At 48.9% G+C, this 27,191-nt stretch overlaps 1 long non-coding RNA gene across 2 annotated transcripts; it reads right to left on the bottom strand.

Annotated features, from left to right (window-relative positions):
- Window positions 1–1,355: 1,355 nt before the first annotated feature.
- LOC139437784 (uncharacterized) lies at window positions 1,356–26,564 on the bottom strand. Of its 2 annotated transcripts, none has more exons than XR_011647689.1 (3): window positions 26,382–26,564; window positions 7,274–7,361; window positions 1,356–1,673 (listed from the first exon to the last, which is right to left on the bottom strand). It is a non-coding gene; the product is annotated as an uncharacterized lncRNA (long non-coding RNA). The 2 variants fall into 2 exon arrangements; XR_011647688.1 differs by lacking the exon at window positions 1,356–1,673 and adding an exon at window positions 5,445–6,273.
- Between the last annotated feature and the right edge of the window lie 627 nt (window positions 26,565–27,191).

Genomic DNA, 27,191 nt, shown 5'->3' on the forward strand with positions numbered 1-27,191 from the left:
TGACCCATGTGGAGCTGGCCCATGCGCAGTGCTGATGCGCGCAAGGAGTGCTGTGTCACGCAGGGGTGTCCCCCGCATAGGTGAGCCCCATGCACAAGGAGTGCGCCCCGTAAGGAGAGCCGCCCCATGCAAAAAAAATGCAGCCTGCCCAGGAATGGCACCACACACACGGAGAGCTGACACAGCAAGATGACACAACAAAAAGAGACACAGATTCCCGGTGCCGCTGAGAAGTATCCAAGTAGACACAGAAGAACACACAGCAGATGATCACAGAGAGCAGACCGTGGGGTGGGGGGAGGGAAATAAATAAATAACAAATCTTTAAAAAGAAAAAGATTAGCTCTAGTTGTTTCCTCGTTCCTTTTACAATATGAATAGTAAAAACATAATCTCTTAGGTGCGTTTCTGAAGCTTCCCGTGACTACAGCAGTTAAGGTACATTCAACTGTAAGTAACAAAAACCCATTTCCGAGAGAGGCACGGCAGCCTTTCGGGGTTGGTCACATCCATCCCCAAGGACCCCAAATCTTTCTGTCACTTATCTGCTCTCTGCAGGACCAGCTTCCCCGCTCCTCTTCCAGACCCGCTTCCTTACTCAAGCCTGGGCAAAGAGCAACCCTTCTGGAAACAGTATCAGAAGAACAAGGTGGCTTCGTTCACCCTGGGAATGCGGCCATCCCCAGCCAAGGACGGGACCGGGTTCTCCCCTGCATCAGAAGGAAGCCAGCTGCGCTCCAAGGACATGAGTGACAAGGGGTGGTGCGGATGGAAAAGAGCGGAGGAGTTAACTAGGAAAGGGAGAATGCCCATCAGTGGCACCGTGACGCTCATGGCAGTAAGGTAATAGACATAGACGCATGGAAAACACAGAAGGGGCACCAGGCAACCATCTGTGTTGAGCGAGGTGAAGGTTCAAGAGAAAAAACGATTTACACCAACAGTTTCTGTAGGTACCATCTTTGCAAGTGAAATCCATCTTGGATGGATTTAACTCCAATTAAAAGGAGGCAATGTCACTTCCGATGAGATACGATGCTAATTTTGAGATGGTCGTCTGAAGAACAAAGTCATTGCATTTATGTTTTCCATTTCTCTCTTACATTCACCCGTCTTATCTTTTAAGACTGTAGACTTGATGGGAGGAGAGGTCGTATATTTTTATAGCAAACTGGTATTCAAAATGTCAAGAAGGAAAAAAAAATGAGGATACCGTTTAGGCTGAGAATTTTAATGTGTGTTTATTGCTTTTCTTCAGCAGTTTCTCTCATTTCACATACACATATACACTCTACCCCCACACACACACACTCTCTCTCTCACGCACACACATTTTTGTCCCTAGAAAAAGGTAATTTATCAAACAAGAAGCACAGTTCTTTATTAGAGCATCAGAGTAAAGAAGGCTGATTTCATTAGTGTCTGGTCTGGAAGGAATGAAAAAAGGCTCCGGAATGGAGAAAGGTTATTTGTGATCTGCTTCTCGAAAAATGTCTGCTTGATTTGTATTTTTCTGCTGCTCTCAACAATAGAGGTTTGCTCTCTACTCTGGAACAGGCACGTTTCCCATGAGCAGTCTTCTGTGGATTTATGCCCTCTTCCTGGCTTAAACTGCAAAGCCCAGAGGACAGCACCCCTTTCCACATCAGGGGGTGCAGGGCTCGCTGGGCAGTCTGCAAGCATAGATCATATGAGTCACCGAATTAGAGCTAATTGTGGGCAAAGAAGAAAAACGATCAAAGTCACAAACTACTCTCCCGATTATCCGAACTACGGTGATCTTTAATACATTCATCTCGCCTTGGTTTTTGCATTTGGTGGAAGGATTTCATGCTATGAAAACAAGACTAGCAAAGTGGCATTTCATTTGTCCCTTGAAACAAAAGCAGAATGAGCAAATGGGACTGAAAGCATTTTGCAAATGCTATGCACTACACAGGTGTGAGATCTTGTTATTGGTTTCATTGTCTGTTAAGCTTTACTTAAGGAAAAAGGGATAATAAAAAGATTGCATATATTAGCTCATTTTCTTCCCTTACTGGCAGTCTAAGTGCATTAGAATGATCTATTTTTTATGTCAAATATTTTAACATGCTCAGATGGAAAATTCCACCATGATGTATGTTTTTGGAGTTCCTAAAGAGATCTGGTTTCAAACCCCATTTTAAAAAAATGGACAAAAGAGGGAAGTGGATGTGGCTCAAGCAGTTGAGCACCCACCTACTTCATGGGAGGTCCCGGGTCCATTTTTTGGTGCCTCACAAAGAAGACGAACAATACAGCGAGCAGGTGCAGCGAGCTGACGCAACAAGATAACAGAATAAAGTGACGCAACAAGGAAACACACAATAAGAGACACACCTAACAGGAGAGGAGGAGGGCTCAAGCCATTGGGCACCTCCCTCCCACATGGGAAGTCCTAGATTCAGTTCCCAGTGCCTCCTAAAAGGAAGACAAGCACACAACAGACAGACACAGGAAGTAGAAAGCAAGTGCAAACAACGAGGGGGCAGGGAGAAACAAATGCATAAAATAAATCTTACCCCCAAAATGGGCAGAAGGCTTGAATAAGCACCTCATGAAATGGCCAGTAAACACACGAAGAACTGCTCTGTGTGATCAATCACCGAGGACACCCCCAGCAGGATGGCTAACGTTGAGAGAAGCCACCAATATTGGGAACTGGAGACAACGTGGAGCCACTGGATTCCCACGCCCTGCTGGCGGGGACGAAGCTGGTACATTTTGAACAGCCATTGGCAGTTTCTCCTGCCATCGTACCTGGACACACCTGTGAGCCAGGACTCCAAGGCATATACCTGGGGTAGGCAGAGTAAAGACAACACACCCCACCACCACCAAGATGTCCAAGCCAAGCACCCAGAACCCATGATTAAGTCATCTGACGTGGCCATCTGACGTGGATGTGGTTGAGGTTACAGACCTCGAGGTGGGGAGGTGATCCTGAATTAAATGAGCGGGCCAATCGGATCGTGGAAAGCCTTCAAAGCAGAGGAGCTTTCCCACTGTGCTCAGCGATGCTACGATCAAGGAAGCGGGCTTTGAAGATGGAGGAAGGGGCCACGAGCCAAGGAACGCAGAGGGCTCTAGAAGCTACTAACGGCCTTCAGCTGATGGCATCGAGGTCCTACGGCTGCAAGGACCCAAATCCTGCCCACGCCCATGAGCAAGGCATGAATCCTCCCACAGAGCCTCCAGCAAGGAAAAGAGCCCTGCTGAAGCCTTGGCTCTAGCCTGGGGGGCTGTGGGCTGGACTTCAGAAATTCAGATCTGGGAGATAACAAATGGGAGTTCCTGTAATTTGGTAAGGTTGTGGAAATTTGTTAGGACAGTGATAGGATATGAATACAATGCCCAACAGAAATGTGTGATTTTGTGGTACACTAGAAAAGGGGTACACTGACATTCCTAGCCACGTTATTCATAAGAGCCCGGGAGTGGAAATAACCCAGGGGGCCACCAGCAGCTCGGAGGAGTAAACTGGCAGCGCCTTCAGCAGGCAGCACCCAGCCGTGAGAAGGAAGCCACGTGGGTGCTGAGTGAAGGCAGCCGGTCAGAGAAGAGGCAGACTGTGTGTTCCATGGATATCAAGTTCAAACCAGGCAGTAGTGTTTGTTAGTCTTTGTAGGTGTGAGGACTGAGAAGGGGCACAAAGGAAAGTCCTAGATCTTGCTCTGGGTGACAGTTGCATGGGTGCGCTTACTCAGATGACTCGTGCAGTTTTCTGTGCGCATGCGATACTTCAACTAAAACCTTCACAACCTTAAAGTGATCGTAGGAAGTAGGTGCAGCTTAAGAGATTGGGCTCCCGCCTACTACATGGGAGGTCCCAGGTTCGGTTCTCAGTGTCTCCTGGAGAAGATGAGCAAGAGAGCGAGCTGGCACGAAGGGCAGGTGTGGTGAGCTAATGCAACAAGATGGTGCAACAAGGAGACACAAAGAGAAAGGACAATGAGAGACACAACAAAGCAGGGAGCTGAGGTGGTTCAAGTAATTGAGTTCCTCTCTCTCACATGGGAAGTCCCAGGTTTGGTTCCCAGTGCCTCCTAAAGAGAAGACGAGCAGATACAGAGAGCACACAGCAAATGGACACAGAGAGCAGGCAGCAAGCGCAAACAACAAGGGGGGGAGTAAATAAATCTTTAAAAAATTAAAATGAGTGTCTGGATTATTAAGCTTTTTAAAACATTAAACTAAAATCCACTTTACACTGTTGACTTTTTTATTTACTTTCATGGCTCCATTCTTAGTTTTCTTCACAGACTATTGCCCTCAGGCCAGGTGAGGAGCTGCCTAACTGTTTTCCACAAGAGCTGCACCACTTTACCTCTCCGCCAGGCATGCATGAGTGTTCCTACTTCCCCACGCCGTCGCTAGCACTCTTTGTGGTCTGTTCTTTAACAGAAGCCATCCTAGAGGGTGCAAAGTGGTATCTCATTGAGGTTGTTGATTTGCATCTCCCTGAGGGTTAGCAAAGTTGAGGACTCAGGGTTTGGGGTCTGAGCAGTTGAGAAGATGGACTGACCATCACCTGTGACGGGGACATGGTGGAGAAGCGGGTTTTAAGAAGAATCCAGAGCATAGTTTGGGACGCATGAAGTCTGAGGCAACCATTAAGCATCCAAGTGGAGGTGATGAGCAAGCAGGGTTAGGTCTGGAGTTCAGGCAAGCAGTTCAAGCAGAATATATACATTTTGGAGACATCAACGTATAGAAGGAGTTTAAAGCCACAGCTGGCTGACGTCTCACAGGAAGTGAGCGTAGATGAAAAAAAGAAAATGAGTCTAGATCCTGAGTTTGAGAAACCTGTGAAACATGCAGGTGGAGATTGAAACCACTAGAAGAGCGATCAGGCTGAAAATAAAGATTTAGGGCAGCGGACTTGGCCCAGTGGTTAGGGCGTCTGTCTACCACATGGGAGGTCCATGGTTCAAACCCCGGGCCTCCTTGACCCGTGTGGAGCTGGCCCATGTGCAGTGCTGATGTGCGCAAGGAGTGCCATGCCACGTAGGGTTGTCCCTGCATAGGGGAGCCCCACACGCAAGGAGTGCGCCCTGTAAGGAGAGCCGCCCAGCGCGAAAGAAAGTGCAGCCTGCCCAGGAATAGTGCTACATACACGGAGAACTGACACAACAAGATGACGCAACAAAAAGAAACACAGATTCCTATGCCGCTGACAACAACAGAAGCGGACAAAAAAGATGCAGCAAATAGACACAGAGAACAGACAACTGGGGTGGAGGGGAGGAGGGGAGAGAAATAAATAAATAAATAATTCTTTAAAAAAAAAAAAAGATTTAGAACACGGCAATTACTAGCTAAAGGGGACCAAGGATAGAACGCTTGGAAACACCATTGTTTACCTAGTGGAGGTATTAGTCAGCCAAAGGGGTGCTGATGCAAAATGCCAGAAATCTGTTGGCTTGTATCAAGGGCATTTATTTGGAATAGAAACTTACAGATAACAGGCCGTAATGCATACATTACTTCCCTCACCAAAGTCTGTTGCCACATGTTGAAGCAAGATGGCGGCCAACGTCTGCAAGGGTTCAGGCTTCCGCTTCCTCTTAAGGCTCTGTGGTCCCAGCTTCTTCCAGTATCAGCTGTAGACTTGGATACATCTCATCTTTCTCCCAGGGCTCTTTTCTCTCCAGGCTCAGCTGCTCTGCTTGCTCCACAAGGCCAACTGTAAACTATCAGGTGAACGGTTCATCTCTCCTCCCAGGGTCTCTGCCATGTCTACTGGAGCCTTCTCTCCTTCCTCATGAGTCTACTTCTCTGTGGGTTTACTTCCCGGGGCTCCAATATCTAAACTCCAGCACCCAAACTCGAACTTTCTCTTCTGTCATGTTGTTTTCCCTATGACATGGTCCATTGGCTACAGACGTGGCCCAATCAAAGCCTTAATCAGTATTTAATCATGCAAAAGTGAACCCTCTTGAATCCAATTCAATCTAATATGCCCAGGGGAACAGACCATTTAGCAAACATAATTCAGTATTATTTTTGGAATTCATAAATGATATCAAACTGTTATAGTAGGCCAGGAATGACTCAATGCAGATCTAGTCGAGATAGGCAGGGCCAGGAGAAAGGAGTGTCACAGAAGCCAGGGCCGGAGAAGGTTTCAAGGAGGAGAAGAGTTAATCACATATCTTGCCGCAGGGAGGTAAGCGGGATACAAACTGAGCTGGGGCAACTGGGTTTGTTAATGAGGAGGTTTTGTTGATTTTCGAAGTCAGATTGCAGTGGCTGGAGGAAGGAATGGGAAGAGATGAAAAAGGGTAATATAATCTCAAACAAACCCCATCTTCTGACATAATCATACGTTTGGGGTTGATAAATTACGGTGCTGGCCTTTTCTTCCCTCCTAGTTGGGGATGTCTGGGCTCTCTTTTAGAGCTCGGTTCTGCAGGAGGGCAGCCTCCCATTCTCTGTCTGACATGTGCAACCTGCAACGCCCCTGTCCTTCACGAGTTCAAATTCTACCCCAGGCTCAGATCCCAGCTCCAAAGCCTTCTCCACCCAAGGGCTTCCCAACTGCAGGTCAGCTTTTCTTCCTCTGAATTTCCACAAAATTTAATCCATCCATCTTTTTTTTTTTAAGGATTTATTTTCTTTCTTTCTCCACTCCCCCCCCCCCACCCCAGTTGTCTGTTCTCTGTGTCCATTTGCTGCGTGTACTTCTTTGTCCGCTTCTGTTGTTGTCAGTGGCACGGGAAACTGTGTCTCTTTTTGTTGCATCATCTTGCTGCATCAGCTGTCCGTGTGTGCGGCGCCATTCCTGGGCAGGCTGCACTTTCTTTCGCACTGGGTGGCTCTCCTTATGGGGTGCACTCCTTGCACATGGGGCTCCCCTACACGGGGGACACCCCTGCGTGGCAGGGCACTCCTTATGTGCATCAGCACTGCACATGGGCCAGCTCCACACGGGTCAAGGAGGCCCGGGGTTTGAACCACGGACCTCCCATGTGGTAAACGGACGCCCTAACCACTGGGCCAAGTCTGCTTCTCCAGTATGCATATCTTGAAAGTAAATGGTCCTTGTGGATAAAACAGCAATTTTGCAGATGGCAGAAGCTGAGTGAGATACCAAACTGCTAACTCAATCTAAAGCAAAACCCAGGAAGTAATGTAGGTGTCAGGTGGAATTGCCACAGCAAACCATGGTAGTGAGGCGCCATATTGCAGGGTGGGGGGAAGACAAGACTCAGTCAAGTGCTTTCTACATGATTTTGAACAAGTGACTTACCTCTCCAAGCCAGTTTGCCCATTGCTACACTGGAGACCTACTTCCTCTGTAGTTGTGATGAGAAATCCATGGAATACATGTTCAGTACCTAAAACAGAAAGAGCGTTCAGTAAAGGAAAACTCTTACCTGGCATAACAGTAAGATGGACTATTATCCCAGCGTTAAAAGTGCAGCTCAGGGAAACCAATGTGGCTCAAACAGCTGGGCTCCCGTCTACCATATAGGTGGTCCAGGGTTCGATGCCCAGGGCCACGTAGTGAAGGCGAGCTGGCCTGTGTGGCGAGCTGGCCCACAAGGAGTGCTGCCCCATGCAGGAGTGCTGGCCTGCTCAGAGAGCTGACGCAGCAAGATGACACACCCGAAAGAGACACAGAGGAGAAATAGTAAGAGACACAGCAGATCAGGGAGCTGAGGTGGCACAAGAGAATGATCTCCTCTCTCCCACTCCAGAGGTTCCCAAGATTGGTTCCTGGAGCCGCCTAATGAGAACACAAGCAGAAGAATACACAGCAAATGGACACAGAGAGCAGACGACCGGGGGGAGAGGGGGGAGGGAGTATAAGTAAAAAATAAAGAGAATATGGTAAGAAAATGTTTTATCTGTGATGACTCTTCATTGCAAGGTGGGGAAATTAACTTGGGCTAAAAACAGAATCCATTTGCTCGCAGGTCCCAAGGCAGGGTTGCGCAGTGGAGCTACAGGAGAGCATGGAGCCCGCTGGCTCATCAGAGCACCTGGGCCCAGGTCTGGCAACCCCTTCAGAGGTCTCTTTTTTTTTTAATTAATGATTTATTTTTATTTATTTATTTCTCTCCCCTTCCCTTCACCCCGGTTGTCTGTTCTCTGTGTCTATTTGCTGCGTCTTCTTTGTCCGCTTCTGTTGTTGTCAGCGGCACGGGAATCTGTGTTTCTTTTTGTTGTGTCATCTTGTTGTGTCAGCTCTCCGTGTGTGTGGCGCCATTCCTGGGCAGGCTGCACTTTCTTTGGCGCTGGGTGGCTCTCCTTACGGGGCGCACTCCTTGCACGTGGGGCTCCCCTATGCGGGGGACACCCCTGCGTGGCATGGCACTCCTTGCGCGCATCAGCACTGCGCATGGGCCAGCTCCACACGGGTCAAGGAGGCCCGGGGTCTGAACCGTGGACCTCCCATGTGGTAGATGGACGCCCTAACCACTGGGCCAAGTCCGCTTCCCCAGAGGTCTCTTTCCATCTGTACTCCCTGCCGTGGAGCTCCTTCCTCCCCGCCACCTGCTGGCTATGTTGATGTGCCAAAGCCGGGGCTCCCTTTTGCGGTAGGCTCCCCCAAACAGCCTCATCCCATCCTGCAGCAGAGGCAGGTGAGATTTTTAGAAATCAATTTGCATGCAAATGCAAAGAGTCTCTCTGAAAGTCCTGGGCAAGGCCGTCTAGGAAGGCCCTCTGATTCTTTTATAGGCCCGAACAGCAGGAGATAATTTGACTGCCGAGGTGCCACTCACAAAAGGGGTGAGAAAAAATGAGTTCTCTCTGGGCATGTGTAATTTCATAGAGTCTCGGGCTCACAATTGAGTGGTAGATTTCAAGGTGCAGCCATCTGTAAAAGATGAAGATGTAGAGAGAGCCTAATAAATTTTTCAGGCTGGCTCTCCAGGCACTCTCAATTTTCTCTGACTATTAAAAAGCAACACCTGTGCAGTGATTAGAACTTCTGCTCATGCACCTTGGGATAGAAATGTCTGGCTAACATGATAGAATCTGTGTAACATGCCAGGTAGCAGGCAAATAAAAATAACAATGAGAAACTCCAGAATTAGATAAGCTTAGGGTGGCAGCCATAACCCACAGCAAACTCCTGCCGAGGGGATACAAAATCCTGGAAACTTTCAAAGGGCGCTCAAGCACATGGTCCAGCAGAAACCCTTGAGCTTCTTGTGGCTTGCGTCCCTCCTAGCTCGCAGGGCTTGCAGTGGAATTACATTCCCAGGCCTTTTCAAAGATGCACTCGCCCGGTCCAAAGGGCACAGGATGGCAAAGAAAGCTTAAAGGAAAGCTATCCTAATAGACAATCAAACAAAGAAGCTGGAAGCAGGTGTGGCTCAAGCGATTGGGCTCCTGCCTACCACTTGGAAGGTCCCCAGTTCAGTTCCCGGTGTCTACTAAAGAAAATAGCAGGGAAGCGGACTTGGCCCAGTGGTTAGGGCGTCCGTCTACCACATGGGAGGTCCGCGGTTCAAACCCCGGGCCTCCTTGACCCGTGTGGAGCTGGCCCACGTGCAGTGCTGATGCGCTCAAGGAGTGCCGTGCCACGCAGGGGTGTCCCCGCATAGGGGAGCCCCACGCACAAGGAGTGCACGCCGTAAGGAGAACCGCCCAGCAAGAAAGAAAGTGCAGCCTGCCCAGGAGTGGCGCCGCACACACAGAGAGCTGATGCAGCAAGATGATGCAACAAAAAGAGACACAGATTCCCGGTGCCACTGATAAGGATAGAAGCGGTCACAGAGGAACACACAGCAAATGGACACAGAGAGCAGACAACTGGGGGGTGAGGGGGAGGGAGAGAAGTAAATACATAAATAAATCTTTTTTAAAAAGTATGGGACAAGGACGGAGTTTAAAAAGAAAAGAAAACAGCAATCTGGCACAATGGGCAGGCACTGCAAGCTGATGCAACAGGATGACGCAACAAGAGACACAAGAGGAAAAACATAATAAGAGACACAACAAAGCATGGAATGGAGGTGTCCCAAGCAATTAGGCACCTTCCTCTCACATCAGAGGTCCCGGGATCGGTTCCTGACACCTCCTAAAGAAACAAGGAAGACCAACAGACACAGCAAGTGCAAACGACGAGGGGGTGGGGAGAACTACATAAATAAAATAAATCTTAAAAGGTAGACATGATGCCCAGGTACCCTGCTGGGGCAGTGGGCCCGTAAATGTGACTAGATGGTGATCATTTCAGGAACAGTGGTTTAGGGTTTGGTGCACAGACACCAATGAGTGTTCATAACTGTTCCTTCAACTGCTACTCGTTTGCACCCCAGTGGCCCCTGTCCAAGTCTCCAGGGGAAATGTGTCTTCATCTTGAGTCTGATGAAAGAGCAGCATAGATTTCCAGTCACTCCATTAGCACGTTGCAGCCCTCCCCATCCTCACCCTAAGTGTTTGGGAATTAAAGTCATTAATCTTTTTCTTTCTCTTTTATTTTTCTAAATCACAAGGGCCCTACAAGCATGATAATTAGCAATTTCAGCCTGAAAAAAAAGAAAAAAAAAAAAATCCTAGCACAGCTGCAAGAAAACAGACTAACAGAGCAGCTGGGAGGACCAGGTCTATTTTTACTCCCCATTTAGTTGGCAAAACAAAATTCCCTTCCTGAAATAATTCTCCCCCTACACACCCCACGTTACTCCACCATAGTGATCCCTTCCCTTATCCTAGCTCTTTTTATTTCATTCCTATGTTTGTTTATTTATTTATAGGACCTTGTACATGCGAAGCAGGTGCTCAACCGTGCTCACCACGTGGGCACTCGGCTCAGCATGCGGGTACTCGGCTTGCCACAAAGGCACGCTTTCTCTTCTTTTTCACCAGGAGGCCCCAGGGATAGAACCTGGGCTCTCCCATATGGTAGGCGGAGGCCTTATCCCTTGAGCCACATCTGCTTCCCTCCTATCTCTTCTTATTTTTTCTTTAAACACTGCAGTCTTATCTCCATTGAGCATTTCCTTAGTTTTTCCATTCATTCAACAAACATTCATGCATGCCTAGGACACCTGAGGAACTGAGCAAGGCACTGTGGACCCATTAAAAGATAAATTAAACCTGAGCACAGAGATCAAAACCTGTTCTATGGCATGGCAGATGGAGCTCAGTGCCATGTCAGTTGTCCCTACTTTGGAGTTTGTGTTTCCGTGTAATGGAGCTGGACTCAGATGTGATCTTTGCCCACAAGCCTCTCCTGTTACTTTCACTGGATCTGTAGTTGGTGCTGGCCTTTAGTGTATACTCAGGGGACCTGAATCTCTGGACTGACCATGTGACAGCCAGGCCCTGAGCCTCAACAGACTTGCAACTCCTACACTCTGGTTTATTGGACTTACCCTGGCCAGCTAACATGGAGGTGAAGAAGGTCAACCACCACACCAGGGAGCCAAGAGTGCCTACAACTGCAAGCAGGAGAATTGCATCCAGCATCCATGTGGAGTCTAAGCCCCCTCTTGTTATAGATGTGGAGTGGACACAACCATTCTAAGGTCCACAGGATGGAGGAATAGAGTATGGATTAGAGTGGACTTACTGATATTCTATTCATAAACTATTGTGATTAGTAATCGAAGAAAATGTGGCATTGGTGTGGAGAAAGTGGCCATGGTGGCTGCTGTGTGTAGGGAGTAGGAGGAAGAGATGAAATGTGGGGGCATTTTCAGGACTTGGAGTTGTCCTGGGTGGTGCTGCAGGGACAGTTACCGGACATTGTATGTCCTCCCATGGCCCACTGGGTGGACTGTGGGCGAGTGTGGGCTATGGTGTGGACCATTGACCATGAGGTGCAGCAGTGCTCAGAAATGTATTCACCAAGTGCAATGAATGTCTCATGATGACGGAGGAGGTTGTTGTTATGGGGGGAGGAGTGGGGTAAGGGGGATGGGGGGTATATGCGGACCTCATTTTTTTAAATGTAACATTAAAAAAATAAAGACCAAAAAAAAAGCTACTGTTGTGCTTAATAAATAAGTAAATAATCGTGCAAGAGTAGCTAGACATAGCAGCTCTGTAAGGCAGGGGAAACATGAAGAGATTAAGAGGTGAAGAATTTTCTTGTTTGTTTATTATAATTGACATATTGAAAATGCTCTAATAATGATTGAGGTGATGAATGCACAACTATGTGATTATACCAAATACCACCGACTGTACAGTTTGGATGAAATTTATGCTGTATTTAAAAGAAAAAGAAAAATTAAAAAAAATTTTTAATGCTTACTGTACTTGTAGAGGAGGCAGCTGGTGCACAGATAAGCATAATCCAAAGTGAAATGTCCTAAGTGACAAAATAAATATAAACTCAGAAGATTAGTTCAAGCTTCAGATTTTAGCCCAAGTTCTGAGAAGAAGTGTGCAGAGAAAAGTCATTCTGAGTGGAGAAAAAAGCATGAGCAAGTTGTGTAAACTCATGGTGTTAATCACCAGGACATAGGTGATCAGAAAATAGAAGGAGGGTGGAGAAGGGAAAGCCGAGGGTCAGTCTGTGCAGAATGGGTACGAAGGTCGTTCATAAATCTTTGGAAGTGGGAGGCAGACTTGGCCCAGTGGTTAGGGCGTCTGCCTACCACATGGGAGGTCCAGGGTTCAAACCCCAGGCCTCCTTCACCCGTGTGGAGCTGGCCCATGCGCAGTGCTGATGTGCACAAGGAGTGCCCTGCCACACAGGGGTGTCCCCCGTGTAGGGAGCCCCACGCGCAAGGAGTGCGCCCTGTAAGGAGAGCCGCTCAGCGTGAAAGAAAGTGCAGCCTGCCCAGGAATGGCGCCGCACACACGGAGAGCTGACACAGCAAGATGACGCCACACACAAAAAAAATGAGACACAGATTCCAGGTGCCACTGACACAAGCGGACACAGAAGAACACACAGCAAATGGACAGAGAGAGCAGACAACTGGGAGTGAGGGGGTGGCGGGGGATGGGGAGAGAAATAAAAAATAACTCTTTAAAAATAAATAAATAAATCTTTGGAAGTGCCTAGAAATGGTAAAGCACGTCACAGTGCTTGTAACTAGCAGTGCTATTGCATAGGTATGACAGTGGTTGAAAGGGAAAGTCTAAGGTCACATATATTACTTGAAGGAATGCTGAAAAATGTAACATGGGACTGTATAAGACAGTGAAAACTCATGTAAAATATGAGTATAAGCATATATAAGAGTGATTTACTTTGAAACACAACAAAAGTATGTTAATGATACAAGATATTAATATCAGGCAAAAAAATCCAACAAAGCAAACTTTAGACAGTAGTGTAGTCACATATTAACAATCTTCCAATAGGGGTAAAAGAAAAAACAAAAGGAACTGCACTAACAGAAAGAAGCTAGACAAAAGGTACTACATATGGTTTAACTCCATCTATACAAAATGTACATACAAATAAATGAGATGGAAATAGAGGAGCATCTCTGTATGGCAGGGAATGGACAGAGAGATTGACAGGTGATTATTAAGGGGTAGAGTTTTTTGGTTTGCTTTTTTTATCATTAATCATTTTTTAAAATTTTTATTTTATTTCTTAATTCTCTTTTTTTAAAGTTAATAGATCACACAAAATGTTACATTAAAAAACATAAGACTCAGGAGACTTGAATCTCTGGACTGGCCATGTGCCAGTTGGGCCCTGAGCTGCAGCAGAGTGGCAGCTCCTACTCTCTGGTTCGTTGGACTCACCCAGCTCAGCTAACAGGGAGGTGAGGATGGTCAACCACCACACCAGGGAATCAAGAGTGCCTACAACTGTAAGCAGAGGAATCGCATCCATCATCCATGTGGGATCTAAGCCCCCTCTCCATTTAGAGTAGAGTGGACATCACCATCCCAGGGTCCACAGGATGGAGGAATAGAGTATGGATTAGAGTGGATTTACTGATATTCTACTATAAAACTATTGTGACGAGTAATAGAAGAAATGTTAGCATCGAGGTGGAGAAAATGGCCACAGTAATGCTGAGAGCAGGGAGAGGGAAGAAGAGATGTGCTGTGGGGGCATTTTTGGGATTTTGAGTTGTCCTAAATGATATTGCAGGGTTGGATGCTGGACTTTATATATCCTGCCATAACCCACTGAATGGACTAGGGGAGAGTGCAAACTACAGGGTAGACTGTTATCCATGTGGTGCGGCAGTGCTCCAGAATGCGTTCACTGAATGCAATGATTGTGCCACAATGATGGGGAAGATTGTTGATGTGGGAGGAGTGGGGTGGGGGATATACAGGAACCTCTTATATTTTTTAATGTATGATGTACATTTAATGTGTGATGTATATATCTTCAAAAAAATACAGTTTACAAAAATGATGAGGTGAGGGGATGGGGAGGGGGTTATATGGGAACCTCTCATGTTTTTTGTTTTTTTCTTATGTTTTTTAATGTAATGTCCCTTGTGATCTATTAACTTTAATTTTTAAAAAATACAGCAATAAAAAAAATGGCAAAAAAAAAAATGAGGTTCCCATACACCCCACTCTCCAACCCCCCACCCCCGTCATTTTTTTAATTGTTTTTTTTTAAAGATACATAGATCATAAAAAATGTTACATTAAAAAACATAAGAGGTTCCCATACACCCCACTCCCTACCCCCATCGTTTTTGTTTTTTGGGATTTTTTAAAAAGATTTATTTATTTATTTATTATTTCTCTCCCCTTCCCCCCACCCCCACCAGTTGTCTGCTCTCTGTGTCCATTCGCTGTATGTTCTTCTGTGACCGCTTCTATCCTTACCAGCGGCACTGGGAATCTGTGTTTCTTTTCGTTGCGTCATCTTGTTGTGTCAGCTCTCCCTGTGTGTGGCACCATTCCTGGGCAGGCTGCACTTTCTTTCGCACTGGGCGGCTCTCCTTACGGGGCGCATTCCTTGCGCGTGGGCTCCCCTACACGGGGACACCCCTGCGTGGCAGGGCACTCCTTGCGCGCATCAGCACTGCGCATGGGCCAGCTCCACACGGGTCAAGGAGGCCTGGGGTTTGAACCTTGGACCTCCCATGTGGTAGACGGACGCCCTATCCATTGGGCCAAGTCCGTGTCCCTCTTTTTTTTTTATTATATATTTTTTAGGATACAGAGATCACAAAACATGTTACATTAAAAAATTCAAGGGGTTCCCATATACCTTACACACCCCCACTCTTCCCACATCAACAACCTCTTTCATCATCGTGGCGCATTCACTGCATTTGGTGAATACATCTTGGAGCACTGCTGTACCACATGGATAATAGTTTACATTGTAGTGTACACTCTCCCCCAGTCCATTTAGTGGGTTACGGCAGGATATATAATGTCGAGGATCTGTCCCTGTAGTATCATTTAGGACAACTCCAAGTCCCAAAAATGATGTGGGGGCATTTTCAGGACTAGGAGTGGTCCGCTTTATTATTATTATTATTATTATTATTGTTGGAGTAATGAAAATGCCCTAATATTGATTGAAGCGATGAATGTACAACTCTGTGATCATACCAAATACCATTGATTGTACACTTTGGGAGGATTGTATGCTTTATGAATATGTATCAATAAAATTGATTTTTAAAAAAAGCATGAGCAACGGCAGGGAGGCATGACAATAATTTTTGTGAACATGGAGCAATTGAGTTGGACTAGAAGAGCAGTTCTCAAAGTGTGGTTCCCAGGTCATGAGCATCAGCATCTCCTGGGGACTTATTAGATTTGTAAATTCTCAAGCCCTGCCCAAGACCTACTGTTTCAGAAACTCAAACTGGCTTTTTAACAAGTCCTTGGGAGATTTTTTTTTTTGAAGTACTGGGATTGGAAATTGAACCCAGGACCTCATATGTGCGAGGCCGGTGCTCAACCATTGGGCCACATTGACTCTTTGCTCGTTGTTTTGCTCATTGTTTTCTTTAGGAGGCACCAGGAACCAAACCTGGGACCTCCCATGTAGGAGGTGGGTGCTCAGCTGCTTGAGCCACATCTGCTCTGCCTCAGGAGATTTCGAAGCACGTTTAAGTTCGAGAGTCACTGACATAGGTATAAGGCACGCGGGGTAGGAAAACAGCATGAAAAGTGAAATTGTCATAAATAAAAGAAAATCAGCTTTGGGGAAGGATCGTGGGAAGATGGTAGAGAACGAAGCTCCAGGCGCCAGTCTCTCCGCCCAGGCGACGTGTGTATTGGCAGGAAGGATCAAAATCAGCTATTTTGAAACTCCTGAGCTGGTGGAAGATGCAGCATCCAGGAAGGCTCCGGAGCAGAGGCTGGTAATCGCAGGTGAATGCCCGTGACCTTCGCCCTCCAGGCAGCGGCTGCCCCCGCCCCCAACCGGGGCCTGCAGCGGGGGCTTCCGGCTGCAGAGGGCCAGGCCAGAGCGAGCTGTGGGGACCTCGTCCTCCAGCATCCAAGGGCGTGTGCTCTGGCACCGATCGCTGCTTCTGACCGGCTCCTCCAGACTTGGGGGCCAGTCCTGAGGGTGCCCATTGCTCCAACCCCCTACCCCTCGGCAAGAGTGGCAGAGGAGTCTGAAAGAGTCAGTTCCATTTCTGGGGAAGATGGCGGGGTGGGATCCCCACCAAAACAACTGTTGAACAGGGAAGCGGCTGTGGCTCAAGCAACTGGGCTCCCGTCTATCATACGGGGGATCCAGGGTTCGATTCCCGGGGCCTCCTGGCGAGGGCAAGCTGGCCCACACAGCAAGCTGGCCCATGCAGGGTGCCGGCCCACGTGGAGTGCTACCCTGTGCAGTTGTGCTGGCCTGCGTGGAGAGCTGGCACAGCAAGATGATGCAACAAGGAGAGACACAGAGGAGAGACAATAAGAGACGCAGCAGACCAGGGAGCTGAGGTGGCGCAGGAGATTGATCGCCTCTCTCCCACTCCGGAATGTCCCAGGATCAGTTCCCAGAGTCGCCTAATGAGAAGACAAGCAGACACAGAACAACACACAGCGAATGGACACAGAGCAGACATAACGGGGGGAGAGGGAGAAATAAATAAATCTTTAAAAACAACAACTACTGAACAGACAGGAACTGCCTGAAATAACTATTTTGAAAGTCTGGAGGCCAAGGAAGTCTGCCTCCAGGGCAGAAGAGGCTGTAAATAGTTCTCTCCATGCCTCAGCTCCATGCCTCAGTGCCTCAGCACTGACCCCGACTCTCGTGGCAGGCTGTCACGGGGTCCAGTCCCTGGCTGGTGACAGAAAGGGCCCTAAAAAGCCTCTTCTCAAATAACAGCAGTGTGCAAAGCTGATCCCTGATCACTGCTTTTTTTTTTTAGGTGGTACCTGGGAGTGAACCCACAACTTTGTCCGTGGAAAGCAGGCACTCAGCCACAGAGCTACAACTGCTCCCTGATCACAGCAATTTTTTTCCTAAACATTTATTTTATTTATTCCCACCCCCACTGCTTGTGCTCACTGTCTGCTCTCTGTGTCCATTTGCTGTGTATTCTTCTGTGTCTGCTTGTCTTCTCTTTAGGAGGCACTGGGAACCAATCCTGGGACCTTCCGACATGGAGAGAGGCATCTAATTACTTGATCCACCTCAGCTCCTGGTTTGCTGTGCCTCTCATTGTCTTTCCTCGGTGTCTCTTTTTTGTTGTGTCAGCTCACGGCGCAGGCCAGCTCACTGTGGCGTAGGCCAGCTCGCCTTCAGCAGGAGGCCCCAGGAAGCGAACCCAGGGGCCCCCCTGTGGTAGGTGGGAGCCCAATTGCTTGAGCCACATCCGCTTCCCCCTGACCACAGCTTCTCATTAGCAAGTTCGGGTCACCGGTCCGGCTCTGAGGACAGCCATCATTTCAACCCTCCCCAGATAGGGGTGGAGGTGGTGAGCATTTAAAGCCACAGCCTTCCCCAGGGCTGCAGGGAGAAGTGAGCTGGAGGGTAGCATTTGCTGGGCAGGCCAGGAAAGCTCAGCTTTGGGGAACCGTCGGAGAAGTTTTGGGTGCCCTTCCTGACCCCTCCACAGGGCGCTTTGTGTCTCCTTCCAGGGTCCCTGGCCTGTCTAGGGTGGGGGAGATGGACCTGGGAAAGCCCTTTCCAGGGTGGCCCTCCTCCCGAAGTTTGCCCTCCAAGCAAAACCAGCGTGAGACAGCAACAAAGTATAAAATTCTACAAAGGTGGCCAGTCCACGCCAAAGGCTGCTGGCTTTAGATACGCAGAAAAGAGAGGTTTTTCCCCTTGGAAACAGAGGGAACAACCAAACTCCTGTAAACAAACAACTAACAAGCAAAAAGCCCAGCACAAGGCTGAGGCCGAGCTCAAAAGGAAAGCCCTGCACAGGGCGTTTGCCTTGGGCAGACCTTCCAACAAGAAGCCTGAAGCTCCAGAAAAGCTCTGTCCAATCACCAGCCACCTGCAAAACTAGGAAAGAAACCTCCCAGGGAGTGAATCTCAGAGTTGACATTTAAACTGCATAGTGTGCAATGAAAGAGCGCAAGGACAAAGGAACCAGAAGTGACGGCCCCTCCAAAGGAAGAGGATGAAAGTATAGAAAATATCAACAATGAAGGTGAGCGTGGGGATGTACCAAACAAAGCCTTTTAAAACAATGATCTTAAAAATGCTCAAGGAAGGGAGCAGATGTGTCTCAAGCAGTTGAGCACCCGCCTCCCATATGGGTTCAGTTCCTGAACCAGGAACTCCCGGGTTCAGTTCCTGGTGCATTTTTTAAATATAAGTATTGTTTTGCTAATATTTTCACATTAATTCCTTTTTTCTTTCCTTCTCCTTCCTCCCCCAACCCTGCTGTTTTTGCTGTCTGTGTCCATTCACTGTGTGATCTTCTGTATCTATTTCTTTTTGTCTTCTCTTCTCATCTTTCTCCTTTAGGATTCACCAGGATTCGATCCTGGGGACCTCTGATGACGAGAGAGGTTCCCTGTCAGTTGTGCCACCTCAGTTCCTGATCTCTGCTGTGCTTCACCTTGACTCTTGAGAGAATGACTTTTTGAGTCAAAGAGAGCTTGGTCTATACCCAGCCATGCCATTCACCACATGTCCCCAGCAGGTCCCTTCACATCAGTGCGCCTCAGTTTACTTTTCCGTAAAATGTGGGTAACAGTATTCACTTTGGGGAGTTCTTCCCAAAAGGATTAAATGAAGCTATGAATGTGTTTGAAGTGCCCGGTGCTTCCCAAGCACGGAGACGGTACTTTTTTTTTTTTTAAGATTTATTTATTTATTTCTCTCCCCTCCTCCCCCACCCCGGTTGTCTGTTCTCTGTGTCTATTTGTTGCATCTTCTTCTTTGTCCGCTTCTGTTGTTGTCAGCGGCACGGGAATCTGTGTTTCTTTTTGTTGCGTCATCTTGCTGTGTCAGCTCTCCGTGTGTGCGGCGCCATTCCTGGGCAGGCTGCACTTTCTTTCGTGCTGGGCGGCTCTCCTTACGGGGCGCACTCCTTGCGCGTGGGGCTCCCCTATGCGGGGGACACCCCTGCGTGGCAGGGCACTCCTTGCGCGCATCAGCACTGCACGTGGGCCAGCTCCACACGGGTCAAGGAGGCCCGGGGTTTGAACCGTGGACCTCCCATGTGGTAGACGGACGCCCTAACCACTGGGCCAAGTCTGCTTCCCCGATGTCAGTGCTTGATAAAAATGATTCCTTCCAACGTCACCAGGCAGGGTGACTCGGGCAGCCTTGGCAATAACCTTCTCCTTTACTAAACAAATCTTACTTTCTGAAAGTCCTTTCTCGTGTCTTACTTAAATGCCAGACTATATTTAACTCCTTTCTTTGGGCTCTAGTTAACGAAGAAAGAAGTTAGTGACTGGTAACCCACGCTCCCAGGACCCTTCACGGCTGGCTTTTTAAAATAATTTTTTTAAAAGATTTATTTTTTTTTATTTCTCTCCCCAACCCCCTGGTTGTCTGTTCTTTGTGTCCATTCGCTGTGTGTTCTTCTGCATCCACTTGCATTATCTGGCGGAACTGGGCAACTGCGTCTCTTTTTGTTGCATCATCTTGCTGTGTCAGCTCTCTGTGTGTGCGGTGCCACTGCTGGGCGGGCTGCGTTTTTTCACATGGGCGGGTCTCCTGGTGGGGTGCACTCCTTGCATGTGGGGCTCCCCTATGCGGGGGCACCCCTGCGTGTCACGGTGTTCCTCGCACACATCAGCACTGCGCGTGGGCCAGCTCATCACATGGGTCAGGAGGCCCTGGGTATCGAACCCTGGACCTCCCATATGGTAGACGGACGCTCTATCCACTGAGCCACGTCTTCTTCCCCACAGCTGCCTTTAAAGCCACCCCTGGGCTGCCTTATTGTTGATCTAGACTTTTTTTTTTAAGGATTTATTTACTGATTTATTTCCCCCCTTCCCCTCCCTCTCCCCCTGCCCTGCTGGTTTTGCCATCTGTATCCATTTGCTGTGTGATCTTCTGTATCTATTTCTCTTTTTGATCTTGTCTTCTCTTATTTGTTCTCCTCTAGGATCGACTCTCAGTCCCTTTATTCCTCCTGTCGTGGTCCTCGTCATCTTTTTGGATTCTCTTCCCTCGTTTCCTCTGTGCATTAACTGATGCATTTTGTAGGTCGAGGACCTGCTGATGCCAAGGCTTGTGCCACCCAGCTCAGAGGGGACGAGAGAAACAAAGGCTGCTTTTGATGGACAGCGAGAACAGCGGGCGACGACAGAAGCCATCTCCTTCGACCTATTTCCTGTGGTCAAAAGCTCGGGCGCGCGTAAGGTGTGTTCAGAATCACCTGCCAGCGCCAGCCTTGCACCCACAAAAAACACCATCCAAAAAATGCCGGGCTGACTTCCTTGTTTTTCACAAAAGGGTCCCCTGGACTTTGCAGTCCCTTTTACCACTAGATGCCTGCCCTACACTCTGTCCCTACACTCTTCCCTGGCTTGTTTATTTTCCATTATCCCCCTACCTGACGCCCTTGGCATTTCGATGACTGATCAGGCTTGTCCTCGATACGGCTCTTTCAAGGCCGTGCATCTGAAAGAATGAAAGAACGAAACGTGGAGTCTGACGGCTCCGCCGCTGGACCTTGAACGAGACGCAACGAACCCACTTCACAATGACCTCCCAGAGCTGTTAGAAAATTGAAGGATTTTATGTATATGCAAAATTGGAACGTGGTAAGAAGCCGGAAAATTATAGCTCTTCTCGCTCTTTTATAAAACTCATGCATTGCATTTGTCATCAGGTTGGGGTTATTGGGCTGTGAGAGACAATGGACCCCTACTGCTCTTGGAGATGTGTTTTCAGGGATAACAATGAGCTGGACCGAGTTCTCCCCAGCCTCAGTTTCCCTCTGGCCCTTGGCATCTGTGAGCACAGGAGCCACCCTGGGAGCCTGTGGCAAACGCCGAGGTCGGTAACTCTCAGTACCCCAGATTCCACCGTCCAACAACTGTCCAGCTCCTCTAGGGCTGTACTCTGCCCTCACCTTAGAATCCCCTGGAGAGGCTTGTTGTTCTGGGGTTTGTTGGTCTGTTTTTAGTACCTCTCACCCAGATAGCCTCTGTTTGGGTTTGGGGTGAGCCTCGGTTACCCGAGGTTTTTAAAAGCTCCCCGAGTGATCCAAGCTACCCAGTCAGCTTTCCCGAATACATGACTCGCCAACGCCTAGTTTCGATGGGTTCTGGTCCCGTTGTTGTAGAGGTCGAGAGAGGTTCAATTATTTGCATAGAGAAAGGCCAGGACTCAGGAATACTTTTAGGAAGGAAAAAGGATTTATTTACAACTGGCCGGGCTCAGAGCTTCTCATTCAAAACCCAAGCCCCGAACAAGCTTTTTTGAGTCCTTTTTATAAAGAGGAAGGGCCAAATGGGTCTCTGTTTCAGTGCTCAACAGGCTTGAATTAACACATAGCTTCCACCTCCTAGGTAAGCTTTTAGCATGGACTTCATACATTCTAGATAAGCTTTTAGCACACTTGGTTTGCATTTTCCCTGAATATTGAAAGTTTATAGAGTTTGCTTGGTTAAACTGTTTCTCCGGGACTGGAGTTACACCAAGGGCAGGGCTGCAGTTCTCACTGTCCCAAGTGCACAGCTCAGTCAAGTCATCTATGAAGAGACGATCAGCCCCCCAACCCCAGCCTACATCCCCATCCTCCACTCAACTTTCCCAGCCTCGTTCTTAGCTTCAGAGCTGGTGAACCGCTGCAGAAGGGCACGCTGCTGTGGCGGGGGAGCTCAGCCTGCCATTGCCAATGGTTCCACCCGGAAAGGAGAGAAACGATTTTGCATTAAGCCTTAAGTCAGGCTCGCCTCCTCCGGGAAGCCATCTCGGATAACCCGGCTGAGCTGAGGGGCCTCCTGTGCACCTCCAAATGCCCGGTGCAGGGAAGTGGATGTGGCTCAACGGATAGAGTGTCCACCTACCATATAGGAGGTCCAGGGTTCAAACCCTGGGCCTCCTGACCCGCGTGGAGCTGGCCCATGTGCAGTGCTGATGAGTGCAAGGAGTGCTGTGCCATGCAGGGGTGTCCCCCATGTAGGGGAGCCCCACGCACAAGGAGTGCACCCCACAAGGAGAGCCGCCCCACGTGATAAAAGCGCAACCTGCCCAGGAGTGGCGCCGCCCACACAGAGAGCTGACGCAGCAAAAAAGAGACGCAGTTTCCCAGTGCCACCGGATAATGCAAGCGGGCCCAGAAGAACACATGGTGAATGGACACAGAGAGCAGACAACGGGGGGGAAGGGGAGAGAAATAAATTTAAATAAAATAAATAAATAATAATAAAACAAAGTGCCCAGTGCAGAGACAGCTAACCTTATACCAAATGCACCTGCCCACAGCACTGGCTCTTCCCCGCCAGTGCCTGTCTTTTTCCTCTCTGTCCCTAGCCAGGTACCTGGCACCTAGCACCAGGAGGCGTGTCGTCCACTGAGCCCCTTGCCAGGCCCCAGGTGCCTTATACACCTTCCCACTTCCAGAAAGGGCTTTCCTCGGACCTGATTGGATGACATGCAATTTCCCTAATTTCCTCTCACCCAATCAGAAGCCAGAACTTCATCCTAGACTCTGTCCCCTCCAGCCCTGGGCCCATCCTCCGTGGCTCCACCAGGCCCGCCCAGGCCTGCCTCCCAGTCGCTGTTTCCTTTTTTTTCCTCTATTTTTTTTTTAATGTTACATTAAAAAAATATGAGGTTCCCCTATACCCCCCACCCCCTCACCCCACTCCTCCCACATCAACAACCTCTTTCATCATCGTGGCACATTCATTGCATTTGGTGAATACATCTTGGAGCACTGCTGCGCCACATGGATAATGGTTTACATTATAGTTTTCACTCTCCCCCAGTCCACCCAGTGGGCCATGGCAGGACATACAATGTCCAGCATCTGTCCCTACAGTACCACCCAGGACAACTCCAAGTCCTGAAAATGCCCCCACATCTCATCTCTTCTTCCCTCTCCCTACCCTCAGCAGCTACCGTGGCCACTTTCTCCACATCAGTGCTACAATTTCTTCCCTGACTAGTCACAATAGTTCCATAGTAGAATATCAGTAAATCCACTCTAGGCCATACTCTATTCCTCCAGCCTGTGGACCCTGGGATGGTGATGTCCACTCCCCCTCTATATCGAGGGGGGGCTTAGATTCCACATGGATGATGTTTCCTGAAATTGATCTCGAAGGCCCCCCCTCTTCAGCCCAGGCCCCTCCCGGGCCCTTCTTCCGGCAGCTGAAACCTTGCACTGAGGTGCCTTCCAGGGCAGCAGGTAAACCAACCAGGGCAGCTGCACGACTTGGATGTACCTCAAAGCCTCAGGCCGAGTGAAAGAAGCCAGGCCCCGAGGCGTATGCCCTGTAGGACCCCCTTTATGTGACTTCCTAGGGAACACCGGGTCTGCTGGGGACCAGACCACTGGGTGCCAGGGGGGTGGGGTGGGGGACGAGCGCAGTTTGCTTTCGGGGGACTTTTCTGCTTGTTGATTGCAACAGTGATGACACAATTCAAAGAACTAGACCCTAAAAAGTATCGTGCTGATAATAACTGAAAATTAAAATAAACCTAACAAGGGAAGCAGATGTGGCTCAACTGATAGAGCATCTGCCTACCACATGGGAGGTCCAGGGTTCAAACACAGGGCCTCCTTGACCCGTGTGGAGCTGGCCCATGCGCAGTGCTGATGCGTGCAGGGAGTGCCCTGTCACGCAGGATTGTCCCCCATGTAGGGAGCCCCACGTGCAAGGAGTGTGCCCCGTAAGGTGAGCCACCTGATGTGAGAAAAGTGCAGCCTGCCCAGGAGTGGCGCCACACACAGGGAGAGCTGACTTAGCAAAATGACGCAACCAAAAGAGACACAGATTCCCGGTGCTGCTGAGAATGTAAGCGGATACAGAGGAACACACAGCAAATGGACACAGAGAGCAGACAACTGGGGGCGTGGAAGAGGAGAGAAATAAACAAAATAAAGAAAAATATAAATAAACCTAACAAAATTCCTATTCATTGCTAAATAAGGGATTATGTGCATTAACAGATGCAAAAACCAACCAAACCAAAAAAACCCCTCCAAAGATCCCCTAAAAGCCACACGACTGTGGCCTAAGCCCTTGCAGGGCTAGGCTCTGGACGTAGCTTGTCCCTGGGACCCCACGCATTGACACCGTACCCAGCCCACCCCAAACACCCGCAGGGCGGCCCGCACCCAGGAATGCAGAGCTCCCCTGGAGCCAAGCTCTCCCCACTCCTGCGCCTTTGCACACGCCTTCTCCCCGGGGGCTCGTGTGCCCCGCCCCCCCAGGAACCCCAGCCCCATCTCTGTCCTGTGACCCTCCCCAGGGGCTGGGAACCCCTGGAGGCCTCTGTATTTCCAGTGCTCAGTCCAGGGCCTGCAGCCGACAGCTCCAGCTCGAGAACCACGTGAGTAAAGAGTGTTCTAACTCCGCAGCTAGGAGCAAAACACCTGGTGAGGGGATGCAACGAGGCGGTTTCCACTGATCGCAAGCCCAGTCCTACCGTGGGGCTCCAGCGGCGATGGCTCCCCCAGGCAGCGATCAACCTAAGCAAGGAGATTTCCCAAATAAATGCTGAACGCTGGGAGCGTTGCCCAGAGCTCCGTTCTACCAGCCAGGAAGGGGCTGGAGGCTTGCAGCTGAGCAAGGCTGGGCCCAAGAACCCAACGGTTTCTCTCCTGACATCTCCTCGCTCATGCAATCCTTGTAACCATCTTGTGTAAATGGGGGGTCCTAGCCCCGCTTTGCAGGTGAGAAAGGGAGAACGAAGACTTAGAGAAATGCAGCATTGCGCCGGCCTGATGCTGCTCACACACACTCAACGTGGCCAGGAGCAGCAGCCAGGTGACCCTAATTCACAGCCCCCACCTCCCTGCGCTTAGAGCACCAGCAGCCAGGGTCAGCGAGGAAGAGGGGAGTCCCGCCACGAGAGACCCCAGATGAGGTCGTGGAAGCCACCGCGAACTTATCCAAGAGTAAGCACTGCTCTTTCTAAATCAACAGGCACGCTTGGTTTAGAAATCGCTCTGATTAAAGGGGAGCGCTGAGAGTCACTGGGACCCCACCAGGAGAGGTGGGATGCTTGTTGGATGCAGGTTCTGGTTATCATACGTCTGAAATGAATAAAGCGTTTCCCAGCTTGAATTCAAGGGGCTTTTTGAAAAGAGCTAACTAAGAATCCATACGAAAGGAAGGGGTTGGGGTCTTTAAAACAAGGCCAGCCCATTTCACCCTCCTTTGCGCTCCTTTTGTCCTGTTGGTTGTTGTTGTTATTGTTATTTTTAAAGAGGTACCAGGAATTAAATCCAAGACCTGATGCATGGGAAGCAAGCATGTTGACACCGGGCTACATCCACTCCCATCTTGTCCTCTTGTTAATCACGATAAGGCTTGCCAACTCGCCACAGAGTCTTGCTTGAATTCATTAGTCGTATTTCATCATGTCCAGAGCACAGACTAACAGATTGTAGCATAAAAGGTAAATATCAAGAAATGAAGAGGGGAGCAGAGGTGGCTCAAGCAGTTGGGCACCTGCCTCCCACATGGGAGGTCCCTGGTTCGGTTCCTGGTGCCTCCTAATGAAGATGAGTAGACACAGAGAGCAGACAGCAAGCAGACACAATGAGCGCAAACAATGAGCAGTCAAGCCATCTCGGGAAGGGACAAAAAATAGTAAATAAACCTTAAAAAAAAAAAGAAAGAGAGAAGGGAAGGTCTTTTATCATAGGTAGAAAAGGCTTTTTTTTTTAGGAGGTTCCAGAGATTGAACCCAGGACCTTGTGCATGAGAAGCAGGTGCTCAACCACTGGAGCTACATCCGCTCTCCTAGGTAGAAGAGTCTTTTAACTTCTCATTCACTCCGGGTTAGGAAAACGTGGGACTAGGAAAAGCTAGGAAGAGTTGCGCGTGGCGGGAGGAGGAAGGTTGATCAGGAGCGGAGGTGGCTGCCTTCTGCCTTAAATCGTTACCTGGAGACGGGCGCACAACTGCGATCGAGGCAGGGTTTAGGTTTCCTTTCTCGCACTCCGCGCTGGTTCTCAGTGGGCTTTTTCCATGTCCTGGTGTCCACGCCACTCCTTGCCCCAGCGCCCGCGAGCCCTGACGGTCTGCTTCAGTGTCCTCTGGCGCAAGCCCTGTGATTCTCCTGCGCCTCCACGTCTGCAGGAAGCAGGAAGAGATCCTATTTCTGGAGGGAAGCTAAGAGACAGTCATCAGATAAGGCACCTTTGTTCTCCCCAGCAGGCAGTTAAAGCAGAAAGCCACTCCACGCAGCCCTGGAAATCAGCTACCAACACAAGCCCTTGGGAGAAAATTAACATTGCCTTCTATAGCAGGAATCTTTCCTGCTGTTAGTAAATGTAAAAACTAAGTGTAATCTACCCAAGTTTCAAGGTTTACCTAACCACCGAAGAATAGCTAAAGTTCGTGTTCCCAGCACTATTCACAGTTGCCACAAGCTGGAAACAACCCAAGAGTCAATCGACAGATGAATGAATAAACGAAATTGTGGTCTACCCATACAATAGTACTCAGCCGTAAAGAGCAACGACGTTATGATGCATGCTACAATGTGGATGAGCCTTGGGAGCACTTAGCTGGGTGACAAAAGGCTAAATATTGCATGATTCCATTTATATAAAATACCTAAAAAAAAGAAGATAGATTAGAGGTTGCTAAGGGTTAAGTCCAGTGGTGTGTATGGGCGAAGGGGAGTTGTTCAAGGTCATGAAAATGTCTTGGTAGTGGATGGTGGTGATGTGACATGTTGTGAATACAGT

Source organism: Dasypus novemcinctus, chromosome 28 (genome assembly GCF_030445035.2).
Source record: "Dasypus novemcinctus isolate mDasNov1 chromosome 28, mDasNov1.1.hap2, whole genome shotgun sequence".
Lineage (NCBI taxonomy): Eukaryota > Metazoa > Chordata > Mammalia > Cingulata > Dasypodidae > Dasypus > Dasypus novemcinctus.